The 18,718-nt window shown below is 46.1% G+C and overlaps 1 protein-coding gene across 2 annotated transcripts in view; it reads right to left on the bottom strand.

The window, feature by feature from the left end:
- nrxn3a (neurexin 3a) overlaps positions 1-18,718 on the bottom strand; it is a 1,687,706-nt gene that overhangs the window by 1,047,633 nt on the left and 621,355 nt on the right. The window lies entirely within an intron of this gene.

Below are 18,718 nucleotides of genomic sequence, written 5' to 3' on the forward strand. Positions count from 1 at the left end.
CTAATGCTGGCTTCAACCTGGACAACTCCAGGATGCGCTAAACAATTTGCGACAAGGGTACGCCACTTGCCATATTGGACCTGTCAATGTTTCTTTTCCATCCAAAAAAATGGGAGCTGGGTAGTCTGGGTGTAGTCTGAGTGTAATCTGATTCTTCTGGGGGAAGTGGCATGCATGGCACAGAAAGTAGGAAGGAAAGTTAGGGGAGGTGATCTAAGTCGCTTAAATAAAAATAATGGGCTGGATTTGGTGGGGGGCGCTGTAGTTCTCTCCTCCCGACAAGAAGCTCAGTGGGCTGAAGGCAGGACTTGCGCCCCTTAGGGACAGGAAGTTCCACCTCAGAGAGCTGCCAGTCAATCAGATGACCGACAGCTCTGCAGTCCCATCAGCGCCAAGTGGGAGCGCTGGACATTGCAAAAAACTACAGGCAGAACCCGATGGAGATCGTCACTGGAGCTGGACACCAAGATAAGTGGGGAGGATTTTGCCTGCGTCAGGCTGACAGGTCCCAGTGAGGGGAATGGAGGGCTGGGGGTTGGGGGATGGGGTGAGGGGGAGGGTGGGAGGGGGGGGGGGGGTAAATAGTGAAGTGTGATTTTGGGAGGAGGGGAAGGTGCCTCCGATGGATACAGGTGACCCACAGAGGTGGTTGTCCCCATTTTGCCTGACACAAGCCTTCACAACCAAAGCAGAAGGAGCTTCCCATAGGCCTCCCCCTGCCATGGGTAAAATAGCAGAATGGGTGGAATGAGGCCCTTCAGTTAGCCTCCACTCCAAGGCGGGCAGATAGGCAGTAGGAAGGCACCATGGGCAGTGAGGGTCAAGAGGAGAATTCCAGAATGGAAGCTGTTGTTGCTGAAAGGCTCTTGCATGGATGGAGGGGGTGGGGGTGGGGGGGTGGGGGGGTGGTGCGAATCCACAAACACTGAGAGTCTGAAGCGTGGGGATGTTAGATGGGTGAAAACAATGTAAGTAAGAGTGGAGTGAGCCCGAGAGAAGATACCAGTGAGTAGCAGAGGAGAAAGGAGCGCAACAACTTTAATGCTACAATGAGCAGAAGGCATTGGCACTGGGTGTTAATCTAATCCCAAACTAGTTGGTCAAGTATGAAACTAGACACTAATACTTTCAATGATAATATATTTATTCCTACCTACCTACCCAGTGTCCCAGCACTCTCTCTTTATATGCATTTTCAAGTCAGGGAGCTGATGGAAGAAGGTAATCATTTCAATCATGGAGCTGTGAGCAGCGTACGAACATTCACACTGCAGCCCATGTACAACACTCCTGTGGAAATCTTAGCCACTTGGCCACCACAGCTGGCAGTCTCCTTTATAAGTGCTCTAGGTACTTACTTAACCAATGTTCACCTGTGTAACTCAAGACTATAATTAACATACCACTAACACTGGGGTGTGAAAATTGACAGCTAGTTCCAAGGTAAAAATACAAATTGTTGGTGAATTTTGAGAGATGTTTAGCTCGGGATTTGTTTCTCCAAGCTTTTGAGTTTGTAATATTTCCCAATCACATAGATTAGATATAGAGTGAAGCTGCCTCCGACCTGTCAGATCAACCTCAACGTCCGAATATCACACACCAGTCAACTCCCATGCTGCTCAAGGGTAAGGCTGCCGGCCTAGGTGGCGAAGGCAGGCCTGTAATGGTGGCACGATGTAAATCAGGGGATGCAAGAGACCAGGGTTGCAGCTGGGTAGAGGACTAGAAGGGCTGCAGGAGGTTACTGAGACAGGGAGACATTCCACAAAGCCCATGCTATGTCTCATTTAATTTCTTTAACGGCATCTCCCAAACCCACAGCTTACACTATCTTGAAGGGCAAGGGCATCAGCTGCCTGGGAGCACCATCACCAGTGAGTTAACTTTCAAGTCACAAACCATCCTGATTCAGACATTCGATTATCATTGTTGGGTTAATTCCTAGAGCTTCCTAATAAAAACATTGTGGGAGTGCTTTCACTACAATAATTGAAGAAAGGCTCACCGCCACCTTCTTAAGGACAATGTGGGGGTGGGCAATAACTGCTGGCTTTACCAGTGACATCCTGAAAATGAATTTTAAAAGGTGAACATTTCTCATGAGTGTAATTAGGTGGTGAGTGTTGGCTGGTTATTCAACAATGCAGAATATCAAATCTGGACCTGTCATTAAGTCCACACAGGTACAATTTTCAGCAGAACTCGTTGGAAAGCAACCAGGAGTGGGAATCCTGCTTGATTTTCTTCCTCTTCTCTAGCCCAGCTCATTAAGTTGAATTGTGGAGCCCGTACCAACTCGCCAATAAAACCAGCTGACATAGGTTAAACTTAGTGATTGGATAACTTAGGTGGATTCTATCAAGGGACCGTCCCGATTTAGATAGAAAGATCAGGATTGATAATGGAGTTGTTGACTGATTGCAGCACGAAATCTCTATCAATTAAATCAACAAATGACTCATACATTAGGGGAGGGAAATCCTGAGGGTGGAAAGCTTTGGGGACCACAGTCACCCTTCTGTTCCCAAGAATGCTCCACTCAACACTTAACATATCTCGAACAACTCATATATTGCATCCCAAAATGCCATTTTCTGAAATAAATCTACTTTTCCATTTGAATGAATCGATACTAACTGTTCGCATGGCTCAGTATTATAGTGATAATACACTGCAAGTGACAAAATGTAGCATTAAACATCAAGGAAACTAGACTTTTCTTAGCATTCCAAAAGGCATGGCACTTAAAACAGAATCTCACCAAGAACCTTGAGTCCTGCAGCTGCTCGGATGTCTTCACTCACGGGTTACAGAGTAAATTTAAATAGACATTCACTATCTACATGATATGAACCAGAAGATTCTTTTTCCCCCATTTCCTGCTAGAGGGTAGAGAACTGTAAGTCTCCACACAGTGGCCTACCAGTGTAGATTGCAAGCCACCACCACACAGAGGATACAGTCCACTGTGTTGTCTGGCACTACCACTGTGCTAAGTGGGATAGATTCAGAACTGATCTAGCAGCTCGAAACTGGGCATCCATGAGGCGCTGCGGGCCAACAGCAGCACCAGAACTGTATTCAACCACAATCTGTAGCCTCATGGTCCGGCATATCCTTCATTCCACCATTATCATCTAAGCCAGGGGATCAACCCTGGTTCAATGAGGATTGCAGCAGAGCATGCCAGAAGCAGCACCAGGCATACCTAAAGATGAGGTGCCAACTTGGTGAAGCTACAACACAGGACTACATGCAGGCTAAACAGCGGAAGTAGCACGCGATAGGCAAAGCCAAGGCAGCCCACACCCAAATCAAAGCTCTGCAGCCCTGCCACATCCAGTTGTGAATGGCGGTGGACAATTAAACAACTAACCGGAGGGGGAGGCTCCACAGGTGTCCCCACCCTCCATGGTGAGGGAGCCCAGTACGTTAGTGCAAAAGACAAGACCAAAGGATTCGCAAACATCTTCATCCAGAAGTTCCGAGCGGGTTATCCATCTTAGCCTCACCCTGAGGTCTCCAGCATCACAGATCCATGTCACAGATGCCAGGTAGTATGCCTGCTGTCCAATTAAGGAAAGGGCTCCAGAAGTCGGAGGGCCAATAGGGTGCTCGCCACCACTGCAGGCGCTACAGCCTGCCCGATACAGGTAACGGAAAGAGAGAGCACCAAAAAATGAAGGTGCCCTCTCAGCACTTTTAAAATAGAAATGGTCACACCATAACTTCAGTCAGCCTCTGATCATCGGCCGTAACCTTTTAGTTATGTTAACCTGCCACTTGTGAGCGAGTAGCTGCCACTCCGCTTGACCTGTCTCCTTAAAATTGGCCCGTAAAATTCCGGGCCCTCCCACCTTTGTTCCTGCCCCTGCCTGGCTTCCAAAATCCAACCCAAGAATATCTGGGGTGTTTTAATCTATTGTTCTCGGTTCGCTGCACATTCATATTTAAAAGCTAATTTAAAGAAACGCACAGTTAGGACATTGGCACACTGGGATCTCATGATGGAAATAAATTACACTTCCAAAATTTGATATTGGTAACACAAAGTGATATTAAAAGCCTGATTCTCCCTTTGGAGATGGGAAACAGGAGCTGGGTCTGTTTTTGAGTCAGAAACTCTCCTCTGGGAGGGGAGTGAGTGAGTATTGGATTTTCCTGGGGGGTGAGCCTTTAATTGATATGGAGATGGGTTTCCTGTCCAATTAAAGCTGGTGGGGGCAGGAATGGAGGCAGGTTTCAGAAACCCAAGGCAGCCATCATTGGGGCTGCTGGTTGTGCTGAGGGAGAGGGTTGAGCCAAAGTCCGCCACTCCACCACAGAGACTCAAGTTGGCCCAGGGAAGCTGAAGGCCTGGCACCCATGAATAGCGTCCTCGTCCCAAAGGCTGAGAGGTGGAAGACACCTTATCATGCAGCAGGGAACCTCTCTGTTCAGCATCATCTCTCTCTGCCTCCAGAACCTCCTCCCCCTCTCTTACCTCCTGCTCCTCTCCCGATAAGATGAACCCTTCCAGCAGCCTGACCATCCTCAAAGTCTACCGCTCCCTGGAGGGCCATGTTATGGAGAGCGTTGCAGATCACCACAATGACCAAGACCCTTGCAGGAGGGTATTGTTTGCAGGCCACCACCTGACTGGTCCAGGCACCAGACGGAGTGCCCTCTGAGCCCCCACTGCCCCATCAGTTGTGATCCAGATGTGTTGTCGAGCATCAGCAAAGGGGGCATCTGTTACCTTGGTGAGGGACCAGTGTGCAGCTGTGCACCTGTGAGATGTCGCAGAGTTCTGCAGTGATGATGGCACAGATGTCTGTGACCATCTGCTTAGTGAGCCTCTTTCGGCACCAGTTCTCAGTCATCTCCAGGTATCTTCATCTCTGCCTGTAGATCTTGTGCTCAGAGTAGCACTTCCTTCTCCTTTCTGCCCCTCATCCCTCTCTTCTGCCCAGAGCGCTGTACTTTCTGTGTTCCTCATCTCCATTATTCTCAATTTCTGAGGGTGCAGCACCCATTTCCAGCTGAAGCCTTGCTGGTGCACAGGTGGAGTTCAAACAGCTGTGCCCACTGCTCCAATGCCCACATGATGCCAGGAGGATGATGACCCCTCTGATCTGGCCAATCTCTTAATGCTGCCCACTCCCCTGTCTTGTGATGGGCTGCTGCAACTTTAACTTCAAAAGATTAAGCCCTTTAACCTTTAAAAGGCATTTATACCTATCTTTTAAAATTAATCCCGCCTCCATGACTTGCCCCAGTCATGGTTCTTGTCTCTGGGCAGCTGGTCTCATTCAGACAGCTGCTAATTTTGTTATGGCACGGCTGATGGTAAATGCTGAGCTGCCCAAATCCCAGAGGCAAACTTGAAACAGCTGCCAAAACGATTTTTGCAATTTGTATAGTATGGGGTGTGGTTCTGAAATCAGGAAATGATGTCCCTGACTACTTGTGATGATTTTATAATAAAGCAAATGTTTATTAAATGAAGATAGAGAAAAAAACACAATGGCCAGAAATCTTACCTTGATGGGCGGGCGGGCAGCTGAACTTCGCCATCGAAAAGGGGCCCGCCGCCATTTTGAGTGGGCGGGCCAATTAAGGCCCACCCAGCGGTGTGAGGGGGGAGGAATTCCCCATCTGTTAAAGTGCACTCTTTCGCACATGCGCGTGAAAGAGCACACTGCTCCCTGAGGCAAAGTGGTGTCTCAGGGACTTCACTGACAATGTCACATGAGATGGGACATGTTAATAAAAAGGACATAAACTTTATTAAACTTCTAAAAAATGGACATGAAACCTCATGTGGATGAGTTTTCATGTTTTATCAGGAGCCCGCTGGGGCTCCTGGTCTGCCCACCAGCCTTAAGGTTGGACGGGCAGGTCTTTAATGATCTTAATTAGCCTGTCAATGGCCTTAATTGGCCATTGACAGGTCAGCAGGTGGACAGCTGATTTTGCTGTCCGCCCGCCTTCCTCAATATTTAAATGGACTAGGATGATGTCAGGGGTTCCTCCCGATGTCATCCCGCGTCATTTTCCCGTGGGCGAGCAGGCCCCGCCCCCAAATCGCCGACGGGAAAATTCTGGCAAATTACACTTAAACACAAGATTGGCTTCACACACTCAACGTTACTTCAAAATAGTTCCACGAGATCTTAACTTAACTACCCTCAGAGCTAACTGTCCCCTTTTCTATTCAGCAACTATCCTTATAGACTTCAAAATCTATAGAATCCCAGTAATTTTTACCACACAGTGCCTGTCCTCTGAGGCTGACAGCACCTGGTTCTCCCCCTCTGGCCTTTTTCACACACTCTTCTGGGAGATCTAAGCAGCTACCCCCACCTAGGCTTCAGCATTTCCTTAAATGGGTTCCTTCCCTTTGATCTCTCTACTGTCTCAACTGGTCCCTTCAGAAGTGCTTTCTTCCCAGAACGGATTAGACGTTTCTTTACTTTAGCTCTTAGGCTTTTTTATAAAAAGTAAACTTACCGTATTTTTAACTTATTTACTTACACCTTTTTACAAACTGCATATATCCCCCTTCAAACTAAAGCAATTTAATTCAAAATTACTCCTGTTACTGTTTAATGTAAAATTCTAATTGAAGTTGCTCTTGGTTCATTAACATGTCAAAACCACTTCTTACTGTTGGTTTTAGGCTCTCGTAGTCACTCTGGCTCTTACTCCCATTACCATATTTACAAACCCCCAACAGATTGTCTTCCACTACATAAGAAATATGACTGGGTAATTAACCGGAGGAAAATATTACAATTTCTAGTTTTCTTCGCAAGTTCTGGGTCTTCTCTGCAAAATTTCAAAATGTTGTGGGAGACAGGCTTTTAATAAACCCACCGTCACTGTTGTTAATTGGCCTCATAATAGCGTTTGAAGGCCGGCACTCTCCTCCCGCCTTTGGAAAAATTGGGGAGGTAGGAAAGTGAGGCAGGACCTCCGGCCGCACGAGGTTGCGAACGTTTCTGCCCGTTTGGACCCTGGGAAAATCCAGTCCCAAAAATTTGTTCCCAGCAAATTTCTTCAGTATCAAAAGCTCAAAAATTAGTATTTATTAAGATGTTCCTTTCATTGCAGTAACTTGCTTCAATGGTCCCAAACAGAATGAGTTAGCTGGTTATGTAACACGGTTTTAAGTCAGGCTATGAAACATTGGGTACACATTTCGCATGACATTTCTTTGCTATTTTAAACGGGTTAATTCCTTTGTCGTAGTGCCAGACATCAGAATTGTAAGGCTTTGCTGTTGTGACTACTTGATTGAATGGCTTCTTGTAACCTACCGTCTCCCGCTTATTATCCGATATATTATCATTAACAAAATCAGATCAAGCTCTCCTCTAAATTCCTCATGTCAATTCAGACCATTGATTAGGAAAGATCTGTGATGGCTATCCTTCCAGCACTTTATATTTGCTGGAACCGTTTAGACAATAAATTGTTCTATGAGAGCAAAAAGTGCAGGCGGTGATTAATAGCACAAAACTGAGCAAAAAGGTTTAAATAAAATCAATGAGTCACTCTGATGATTTGAAAAGGTTCTTCATTTTCCCCTCGAAGAATGTGTCTGTTCAAAGTCATGAACACAACTTATCTCATTCTTTTTTTTTTTGGAAAGCGTATTTTTGTGCTGTTAATGTATCAGAGACAACCAGTTACTAAATAACTGGATCCTTGAAAAAAAATATCAACTGGAGATAATCAGTCCCTGTGAGAGCTGCCAAGGGGAGGTGAAAACCTAATCAGCCACGATCTTATCGAATGGCAGAGCAGGCAGGAGGGGCCAAGTGGCCTACTCCTGTTCCTAATTCTTGTGTGAATGATACGAACAGGAATTCAACGGAATGTTTGAGATGTAAAAGCAAAGAGAAAAACGTATCTGTTTTTACCAAAGACAGCATTTTTCTGCTACACATGTTGGAAGATAGTTTAAGAGAAAGCCCTTCTCCTTTAAAGCTTAGGTTTTTTTTTTAAGTGAGGTCCACAAATGGACCGGATGGAGCGAAATTACTGTGCAGATGCCTTGACTGTTAATGAGGCAAGTATCAGCAATAATGTGTCAACAAAATTGTGAGGGGTCTGAGTGGATGGCAAGGGCCTATTTACCTTAGTAGAAATGTCAGTGACTTTTTGGTATATTTGTTCATGGGATGTAGATGCTGCTGGTTAATCCCTAATTGCCCTTGTTCAGAGGGCATTTAAGAGTCAGCCACATTGCTGTGGGTCTAGAGTAACATGTAGGCCAGGTAAGGACAGCAGATTTCCTTCCCTAAAGGACATTATTAGTGAACCAGATGGATTTTTAAGGACAACAATCAGCAATGGTTTCACGGTCACCATCAGACTTTTAACTCCAGATTTTTATTGAGTTCAAATTCCACCATCAACCACAGTGGGATTCAAACCTGGGTCCCCAGAACATTTCCTTGGGTCACTGATCCCAGTGACAATACCACTTTGCCACCGCCTCCCACTATATGTGGGGGGCATTGGTTCAAAAGTGATTGGTACAAAGATCTGAGGGGAGATGAGGAAAGCTTTTTTCATCCAGTGGGTAGTAGGGGTCTGGACCTCAATGTCTGAAAGGGTAGTGGAGGCAGAAACCCTCAACTCATTTAAAAGGTGTCTGGAGAGGCACCTCAGGCTCCGGAACCTGCAGGACCACAGACCAAATGGCTGGCTCGGTTTTTCAGTCAGCACAGACACGATGGGCCAAGTGGCCTCTTTCTGTGCTGCAAACTTCCTGTGGTTCTATCTCCTATGGCCGGAGTTGTCCGGCGGCGCTCCCGCCAGAGGGACCTTCTGGTCTCACCGAAGTCAACGGATGTCCGGGCAGCTCGCCACCTCCACCGCGGGGGTACCCGCTCCGGCAGGGCCGGGAAAATCCCAGCCTACGGCTCCATAATAACCCCTGGCACCGACGCTACGTGTCATCAAAAATACAGGCACACGGTATTCCTTGTGGGCCTTCATACGTGACAGACAAAGTAAGATGGAGTATGCAGGCCACGTCAGTCCACAGATGAAAGGAAAGGGACCAGGAAATTGTGATCAAGCCAACCGAGTGGCTACAGAGTAATTTCTTTACAGATAATTGGTTTATTGAAAAAATCGGCATGACGGCAGGTGCCAAAATGTGATGACAATACAAATAAAACAAGCGATCGTAATTCATAATATGGTCACAGACGATCGTTGAAATAAAAAGAGAGTACAAAATAATAAAAGGATTGCACAATTATGATCGTTTCAGCACACAAATAATTACGATACGTTGCAAAACGCAGGGACAGGATTTTTAGTTTGGTGGGTGCCCGTGATCGGCGGGCCTGGGAGCGGCCAGGGAATGGACCCCGATCGTGATTTCACGCTGGCTGGCCAATAAACGCGAAAGGAGCGCTGAAAGGCTCGGCGCTGCTGGGGTGGGGGCGGGAGGAGGGCGAGCGCTGAAGTCAGCGCGGGCGTGAGGGAGCGCGCAATGAAAGCTCCCTGAAGGCAGAGAGCTGCCTCAGGGAGCTGAAGACTTCAAACCTAAAAAACAAAGGTTTTAAAAACCGGGAAAAAAAATGCTCACTCATCAGAATCAGTCACCGGAACATATAGATGATGAAAGCTCTGTTCTAACATTTTTATTTTTAAAAAATTAATGTCGGAAACCTCATCCCGCCCGTGGATGAGGTTCCCTGAATAATGCAAAGGCTGCCTGGCCGATTCGCCCGCCCGCCAACCATAACGTTGGACTGACGATGAAAAATCTCAAGTTAATTACTACTCTAATGGCCTCAATAGGCCTCTTAATTGTCGGCAGGCACGTTTCCAACTCTCGCGCGTGCCCGCCGACCGAAATTTCGCGCGAGTGCACGACGTCGTTGGGACGCTCGCCCGGCATCATCACGTGCTATTTCACGCTCGAGCGTGTCGAGCGCACGCCCGCACACCAAGCGAAAAATTCTGCCCCGGGTCCCCTTAACTTCCAGAATAAACCGAAAGACCTACTGCACTCTTGACAACATATGAACTCTGGACTTTGATGCAAGTTGAGTTCATTAAATCCTCAATCGTATACATGCCATTCATGAGTTTTATAGAGTAGGGGATTGGGCTCTCCTTGTGGTCTATTCATTCTAGATCTTATTTGCGGACTGGTGCATTTTCTCCTCATTTCCATCCATGTAGTTGTGGCAAGAGATGGTGACAATGGGAGGTGGGAATCAAGAGTTGTCCCGCAAAGTCCAGAGAGAGCTTTTCTCACCTTTTAGCAAGGGAACACATATTCAGTTGTTCGTGTCTGAGTAGCCTTTGCAACGGGTTACCACATCAAGAGCAAAAGCTTGTTAATCTGATCAAGGCTGCTTCCTCTATGTACAATTATTTATCATTAGCTCCTTCACCAGTGCCACGTCCCACCTTGACTAACATGTGCCACCTCCAATTTTGAGAAGCAATATGCTCCTCTCTCTAACTTCCATCACTGACTCAAGAGCGGACTGACAGAGGACAATGAACAGAACATCCATCTATTTTTTTATCCATTACATATTTCCAAGTTCAATAATGTTTGCTGTACTATTTGTTTAATGTTGGATCCTCGGCAGTGAACCCAGTGATAATCAACTAAACACTAGATATCATCATTCCATGTGAGTGCACTATCTTCATCAAACCCACGTCAGAACACCAATGCACATTTGTCCCTTTGAGCTCTTGTTGTCAAGTTACTAACATCTGACTGCACTGCCTGATAAGATGGTGGAAACAGATTCAATATTAAGGGCCAGATTTTCATGGGGCCAGGCTGACTCTGGAGCCATTTAAAAATAGTGGGTGGGAGGCGATTCCATGATTCCTGCCCTTATTCCCAGCGCTGACAATTTTCGCCAGTGCGGGATAAGGGGACAGTTAGCGAGCCTTCATTCCCAGGCTGTCCAGCTCCATTGCAAGGGTAGGCATCTCCTAACCCTGTGTGATTTGCATGGAGTCAGGCCAGCTTCTCCATTACTCATGAATCCATAGTCTGGATTTGAGAATCTTTTGGAAGACAAGGTCAAAAGGTTTTACCCATGCCCCCCACCCCCCCACCTCCCCCCCAGCACTCCCCATGGCCCCTCATATCCTCCAACTCAATACCAACTCATGACCCCCAGCCTCTCCCCATGGCCCCCATACTCTCTATGCCAACTCATGCCAACTTCCATGCAGTTTGCATTATGTACATAACCAATGAGCCAGAAAATAGCAAGTATGGAACTGCTGAAAAAATATGTTCTTTGAAAACAATTACTGTGCCTACAATCCTCTAAAAATGTCAACCAGACAGGCCATTAAAGTATCAATAACAGAGGCTCCAAACATTTCACCCCCCTTAACCTTGTCCAAATAAACATTACGATATTGAGACCACAGAAAGAACAACCTACTATAACCAATTAAAGATGTAAATCAAGCAAAGTCAACACTTCACTCCACTTGTCAAAACAGATTCCCTGCTGAGCTACTTCTTTTATTGGTTTGGACTCTCAGCCAAGCACAAGCATACATAATGAGGACAGTTATATACATAGTGCGTACTATGTGAATGGGCATGGAAGGGGCTTAAGTTGGCATTGGGTTGGCATGGAGAGTATGACGCGCCACAGGAAATGGCTGAAGCACATGAAGTGCCATTGAGTTGGCATGGAGGGTGTGAGGCGCCATGGGGACTGGGTGGTGATGGCGGGGGGGGGGAGGTGGTGGGGGGGTGGGGGGGGGGGGTGGGGTGGTGGCAGGGGGAGGGGGGAGGTGGGGGGAGTGCAGTTGAGGGATAGAGGGGCTTAACTGCTTCTATTACAACTGGGACAAAGTCCAAAAAAAGCAAGGTGGGCCTTCTAACCAGCCTGCCTTGGCACTCGCTCACCCCGGTGGCCACCTTAGACCTGCTTCCAGGGATAGCGGGCCTGACTCTATCCCGCCCCATAGCAGAGCTGGTGTGTAAAGGGGCGTTTTATACAGAAATGGGTCTGCCGGGTCAGGAAATCTCCCGACTCGAGCTACTTTCCTTAGTAACGAAAGTCTGGCCCTAATTTTCAAAAGAGAATTGGATTATGACCTTGAAGGGGAAAAAGATGTCAGGCTAAGGGGAAAAGGCAGAAGAGTGGGGGATTAATTGGATAGCCCTCTCAAAGTGCCAGAACCGGCACGATGGGCCGAATGACCTCCTCCTGTGTTGTGGGCTCATTGTTCACCAAGAAGGATAATATCTGAAGAGAGGAAGCTGAAAGTCACCCAAAGCTGGCGTAGCAGCAGCAGCAGCATTGGAAAAGGTCCTTTTGCAGATTGCTTGGCTGTTTCCTCAGCTGGAAGAGGGAAGATGTAATAGAGAGATTTCAGTAAACAAGGGGGGAGAAAGATAAATAACATTTTCAGTGCGTCCAAAGGAGGGAGAAGATACATTTTCAAAATGAGAGAAGAGAGAAATAAATTTTGTGACATCAAAAGGATGCACAGATTTTCTTACTTGACACTTAAGATCGTGCTAATATCAGAACCATAAGGTATTCTATCAAGTGTTTAAATGCTAAATATGGCTTGATTGCAAGCCAAACAATGGTGCTAATTTTTCCTTTATATTACTGATCCTGAAAATGGTTTAACAGCAGTGCTGAAACTCATGAGGTAACATCCACTATTAACAATATCTGCAGAATTGCATTTGCTTGCTGAATGGGCAGAAGGGAGTGTTTAGTCTCCTACAGCTATTCTCTTTCCATCTGTTATTGAAAACCCAGTGTTCAATTACAAACGTTCCTGCCAACAACCACACACACGACCTTTGGCTGCCTGGCGTGGCGGGGGGGGGGCAGAGGGGGCAGGCAGGCAGGAGGATGTGCTGCCCATAAGCCTCGCCAATGTGGCCACCCAGCCATCCAGGTTGGACGTGGCCCGAGATAGTGCACGCTAGCACTGCCCGCCTCTCTTCAATGGTCTTGTCTGCACCTGGTGCTCCATCATGGAGAAGGCTACGCTTGAGGGGTTCTAGGACTGTGGGCACTGCAAGGAATGGAGGACATGGTGGACAGCGTGATTATTATTATTTGAGTTCAGAAGTTTCCTCTGTCTTTGCTCAAGTCCTTTGTGCCCTCTAGACAGGGGCATTTTCATGAGGTATCTCAGTTGATGACACTAGGACAATCCATTCAGGTCCCAGATTTCCCGGGACTGTCCTGTATTTGAGGTACTTGTCCCATGTCCCGGTTTGTCTGCATCCGGGTACCTCATGTCTCATATTCTCGGATATTGAATTTTGCACGTGTGCAGCACACACCGCTGCACACACACACTGAGCTATCCTCTCAGCGGCCTGCTCCCACGCTACCACAGACCCGCCAGTACTGCTGCAACCACTCTGCTGTCACAGGCTTACAGGCACCCCTCCACCACCATATTGAGCATTTAAACACTTGGTAGGATACCTAATGGTTCTGGTATTAGCATGCCAGAGCTGACAGGTTCACTGCCATCTTCCATGATTTTGTTTAATTCAAAAAAGACGCAATGCCTGGACATGTTCCTTTTGCCTGCAGAGGACAGGTCCCCGCATATGAATATATGCAGTTTCCGATATGCATATTTCCGATACGCAGATGACACATTTGCTATATTTAAATCTGCAGTTGCATGTAAGAATTTCCCTATCGACCTTCTTGTGCTTCATCCCACACTCAAATTCACCTTTGAAATGAAGCAGTCTAACAAGCTTGTTTCTCAACTCGCTAGTTGGGCAATGTTAATGCGTTCTCTAGCACTGTCTACCACATGCCTACCTTCACTGTTCAATAAATTAACTGGGATGCCTACTGTTTCATACGCTACAAGATTGGGCTTATTGGCAATCTTGTAAACGGGGCGCGAACCATATGCTACCCGTACAAGCTTGATGCCAAAATAGGGCGAATCAAAGTTATCCTACAGGATAATGGCTACCCTGATCAGATCATCGCTTGCTGTGTATCCTGCATACTCACAAATGGGACTAAGGCTGCCACTTTCAGAACTGAAAAGTGCCCAGTCTACTTCAAATTACCCTGGAAGGGCAAAGAATCTCAAATGTTTGAGCAGCAGGTGAAGCTAGCCATTTCACGCTGCTACTATTCAGTGGCAACACAAGTGGTATGTTCCACTAAATTGATGCTGTCATCAGAGCCAAAAAGACGTTCTGCCCACCGCACAAAGGAGTAACATGAGTGTGCTATATGAATTTCAGTGCTACTGCAATGTCGGGTACATAGGCTCTACGTCCCAATGACTGGCGGATCGTATCGAACAGCATGTCCTATCGGCTGTTCGCAATAGGCAGAGCACTGACCGCACCCAACCAACTAACCTATGCTTGCAAAACTCAGAACGTATTGTCTAAGGTTAGATGTGATTCTGCGATTGGCTGCATGTGTTGACTAATAAGCTGCACATATTCATGCACAGGGACTTGTACTCCGCAGACAAAAGGAATATGTCCAGGCATTGCACCTTTTTTGAATAAAGAAAATCATTTTTGAAACAATGGTTCCGTGGTGCATTCGCCACAGCAAGATCTCAGCCAATCAGACCCGATTTGCCAGCCAATCAGAACCCCTTTTCTCATGCAGTATCAATTGAAATTTTGAAGTTTGACATTCTTACATCTGTCCTGATGAGTGCAAGGTGAAAAGTTTCAACAGCATGTTTCTTTTTTCAGCAATACTTCAAATGTACTTCATTAGGTCTGCAGCACTTTGGGACATCATGAAGATGTAAAAAGCGCTATAAAAATGCAAGCGTTTCTGTCTTTTACCATCAGTTATGTGTCCAGGAGTTACACTGGTGAAGGCAACAATCTGAAGACTGTCTGGTATTTCTGTTCTTCCCACTCTTGCATCCGCACCCCCGGTAAAAGGGACTTTAGAATTTTGCAACTAATATTACAAAAAACACACAAGAATCTCAATTAAGAAAACGATCGGCTTGATGGAGACGTGTTAATGAGATAGAGGCTCGCTAGTTATTTGCAGGTTGCTTCCTGCCTTGGGCGATTGCCTGTCTGGATAAAACATTCTAATGCGCCTGGGGGGTACCTGCGGCCTCTATGTAACATGATATTCCCTTGAACTCCGGAAAGAGGGACTTTGAACGAGCTCAAGCGCTGCGTTAACATTTAGGCAGTGGTATAACTCCTTCCAAAACAGCCACAAGGTCAACGCTCCAGTTAAGTAAATAGATTAACATTTTGAAACCTCCCGGTGTCCTCGGGGAACTGCGACAAAATCCTTGCAGTATCAACTCCACGTGCACTTCCTCTGGGCTCCTGCCTAATTTAACCCTAGGTGCTCTTTCGTCACAGCTTTTATTTTAAGCACCCCAGTCATAATCGCAATCGCGTGTCCTGTGACTTGAGAAATCTAAATGAGTGGCTCATTTTTAAAATACAGCACGGCTACAGGATTTAAAGAAAGTCACAGGTTATGCTTACTGTACTAATGGCCATGCAAACTGCAATTTAATTCCAGCATTTAATTTATTAGCTAAACAAACATAGTTTCAGCAAACAATGATGCGTGAAATGTTAAGGAGAGATTCAGCCTTTGAGGTGGGTAATTCTTGATACAGCTGTAAAAACACATGTAAAGGCCTTGATATTAGGATCTGCAGTAGCAACTTATGACTGCTGTACATATTCAGGCCAAGTTCACGATCCACTATTTGATAGTTAACTTATTTTAAATGCCTCTGATTAAATCAGTGGACAGGCAAACAAATGCAGGCATATTAACAGCACACAGCGCAATTTCAACAAAACAAATTTACTGTTTGTAGCCTAGGGGAAGTACTTCTAAAAACTGGCTCATCAAAGACTAGCCTGCCAAGAGGGAGAGCCTTGAATGTTTCTCAGTGTGTACAGTAGCATAAAGATAAAGCCAGACATCAAACTTAAGCAGCAACTGCAAATCATCCACTCCCTCTAGCCTCGGGACATCCATACACAAGCTGAATTTCATTTGTCAGGGATCCGTTAGACTTCAACCAACAGCAATGGGACTAGGCTTTTTTTTATTTCATAAAGAGACCGCACATACTCCCCAGCATCTACAAATGGCTAAGCATTTGTTGTCTAAGTGGTGTTGTTCTGAGCTACAGAGACATGCCAGGTTCAGTTTCAATCTGTGCTGACGACTAGCCTTGGTTGCTTCTGTGATGGGGGCAAAGGGGGAGTGAGGGAGGGGCATGGGTCACTAAAATTGTCCCTGCTCCCGATTGCCATCGCTGACTTCTGCTTGAAGGTGTGGGCACTGGGTAAGGTCTAGGCCAGCTCTGATGCCCCTCTTGAGCGGATCCCTGCTCATACCAGGGGCTGGATTCTCTTCCGGGCAAACATCGCCACGGGAAGTGGATCGGGAGGGACTTTCCTGCCAATCTGACCTGGTGTGACCCTGACCCACCTTTAACATCCACAATTACTAATACGTAGGCCTGATGCAAAAAAATGCGGGGCACACGTTGTATGAGTAATTTCATTTCCTTTCATTTCCGTGAACAGTGAAGGATCAGTGAGCTGGGCAGGAATCTATGGCAAGGTTAAAATTTTGTTTAAATTAACAGTTTGGCATAATCCTTTCAGACAGGAAAGTCTGGACAGCCCATCCAGCCAGCTGCTGATGTTGTCAAAAGTTGGCTAACAACTCAAGTGACCTAATCACATCATTTTTCACATCAGAGCAAGAGCGGGATCCCGACCCACCAAGCTTAATTCCTGACAGGGACTTGGGTCACAGCTCAGTTAGAACCTCATTGAATAGCCAAACAGGCTGAGGGGGCTGCTTATCCTATATCCTTTCAAAGGGGAACAGGGCCAGTTTATGGCAAGGGCAGAGATCACCTCTTACAAAAGGTAAGTACTGCACAGGGTCAGTAGGGCCAGAGACATCTCCAAGGTTTGTTTTGATCACCTGGGGGGGCGGGGGGTGAGGGTGGGGGTGGGGGGGGGGAGGAGGGGAGGGAGGGTGAGGGGCGTGGGCAAGGAGAGATATCTCAGAGAGGAATTACCAAGTTTCTCTCCCGCAAATTGGCCTGTTTTTTTTTTCAATTGGGTGTTTCATCTCTACCAGGAGATTGCCTGGTCTTTGAGTGGGGCGGGGTGTCTATATATTGTGATACACGGTGCCACCAATGTGTGGACCAGAGGGTCATTCCCTGATAGTCATTGTCCATAACTTTGTAATTGTTAAATGTTGGGCTTCAAAAGGAGCATGTGGTACATTCAACCATTGCACACAAAGGGCCCAAAGGGGCAGCAACTGTGTTATTTTCAAAAGCAGCAGACAGCATTATTCCAAGGAACAAAAGTAAAGTCTAAAGTAATGCAGTTAGAATTTCTAACAATGTAGCTTTTGGCTCCAGATTTGAAACATCAATCAATGTGTTAAGAGTTCAGTTAAAATAAATATATTAATTTTGTGTTAATGCTTGGAACTGTCAGATTCATTAATAACAACTGTCAGGCACATGTCTGCATGAATGTGTGCTCGCAAACTGTTTCTTGCCAACGTGATAGCAATTAATTTTTTTTTGTGCGGATGAATTTTATTAGGCTGATACAAAATGCCAATGCTAATGATTGGAGCGCTTTTCATACTCAGGGAGCCAGCATTGCACTCTGCATAGGTGAACACAATCAAGAACACAAGAACTAGGAGGAAGAGTAGGACATTCAGTCCCTCTAGCCTGCTCTGCCATTGAATAAGGTCATGGCTGATCCGATTGTGGCCTCAACTCCACTTTCCTGTTTCTCCCTCCCACTCCCCACATGACTCTTGACTGTGTAGATCAAAAATCTATTTAACGCAGCCTTGAATATATTCAATGACCCAACCTCCACTTCTCTTTGGGGGAGAGGATTCCACGGGCAATCTCGGTTGTAAATGGGAGACCCCTAATTGTTAAATTGTTTCCCCTAGTTCTAGACTCCTCATAAAGGAACCATCCTCTCAGCATCCACCCTGTCATTAAGTCCCCTCAGGATCTTACGTTTCAATAAGATAACCTCTCGACTTCTAAACCCCTGTGGGCTCAATCTGCTCAACCTTTCCTCATAAGATAACCACACCATCCCAGGAATCAGTCGAATCAACCTTCTCTGAACTGCTTCTAGTACAATTATGCCTCAAGTAAGGAGATCAAAACTGTACATAGTACTCTAGATCCTGTCTCCCTAAGGCCCTGCACAGCTGTAGCAATTCTTCTCTACTTTTATACTCAATTCCCCTTACAATAAGCATCAACATTCCGTTTGCCTTCCTAATCACTTGCTGTACCTGCATACTAACTTTTTGTGATTCATGTGCCAGGACACCCAGATCCCTCTGTACCACAGAGTTCTGCAACCTCTCTCCATTTAAATAATCTCCTGCTTTTCTATTCTTCCTGCCAAAGTGAACGAGTTCACATTGTCCCACATTATACTCCATCTACCAAATTTTTGCCCACTTACTTAACCTAACTATACCCCTTTGCATAGACTCTTTATGTCTTCTTGACAACTTATTTTCCTACCTATCTTTGTGTCATCAACAAACACTATTAAAATAGTGTTTCGTATTTTGATATTCTCAACAATTTTCTTACTTCTCCTTGTCTCCTGAAAGCACCAATTCATTCTGAGGTTCCGGACAGTCCACACTATTTAAAATGT

The sequence above is a fragment of the Cetorhinus maximus genome, chromosome 18 (assembly GCF_964194155.1).
Source record: "Cetorhinus maximus chromosome 18, sCetMax3.hap1.1, whole genome shotgun sequence".
Lineage (NCBI taxonomy): Eukaryota > Metazoa > Chordata > Chondrichthyes > Lamniformes > Cetorhinidae > Cetorhinus > Cetorhinus maximus.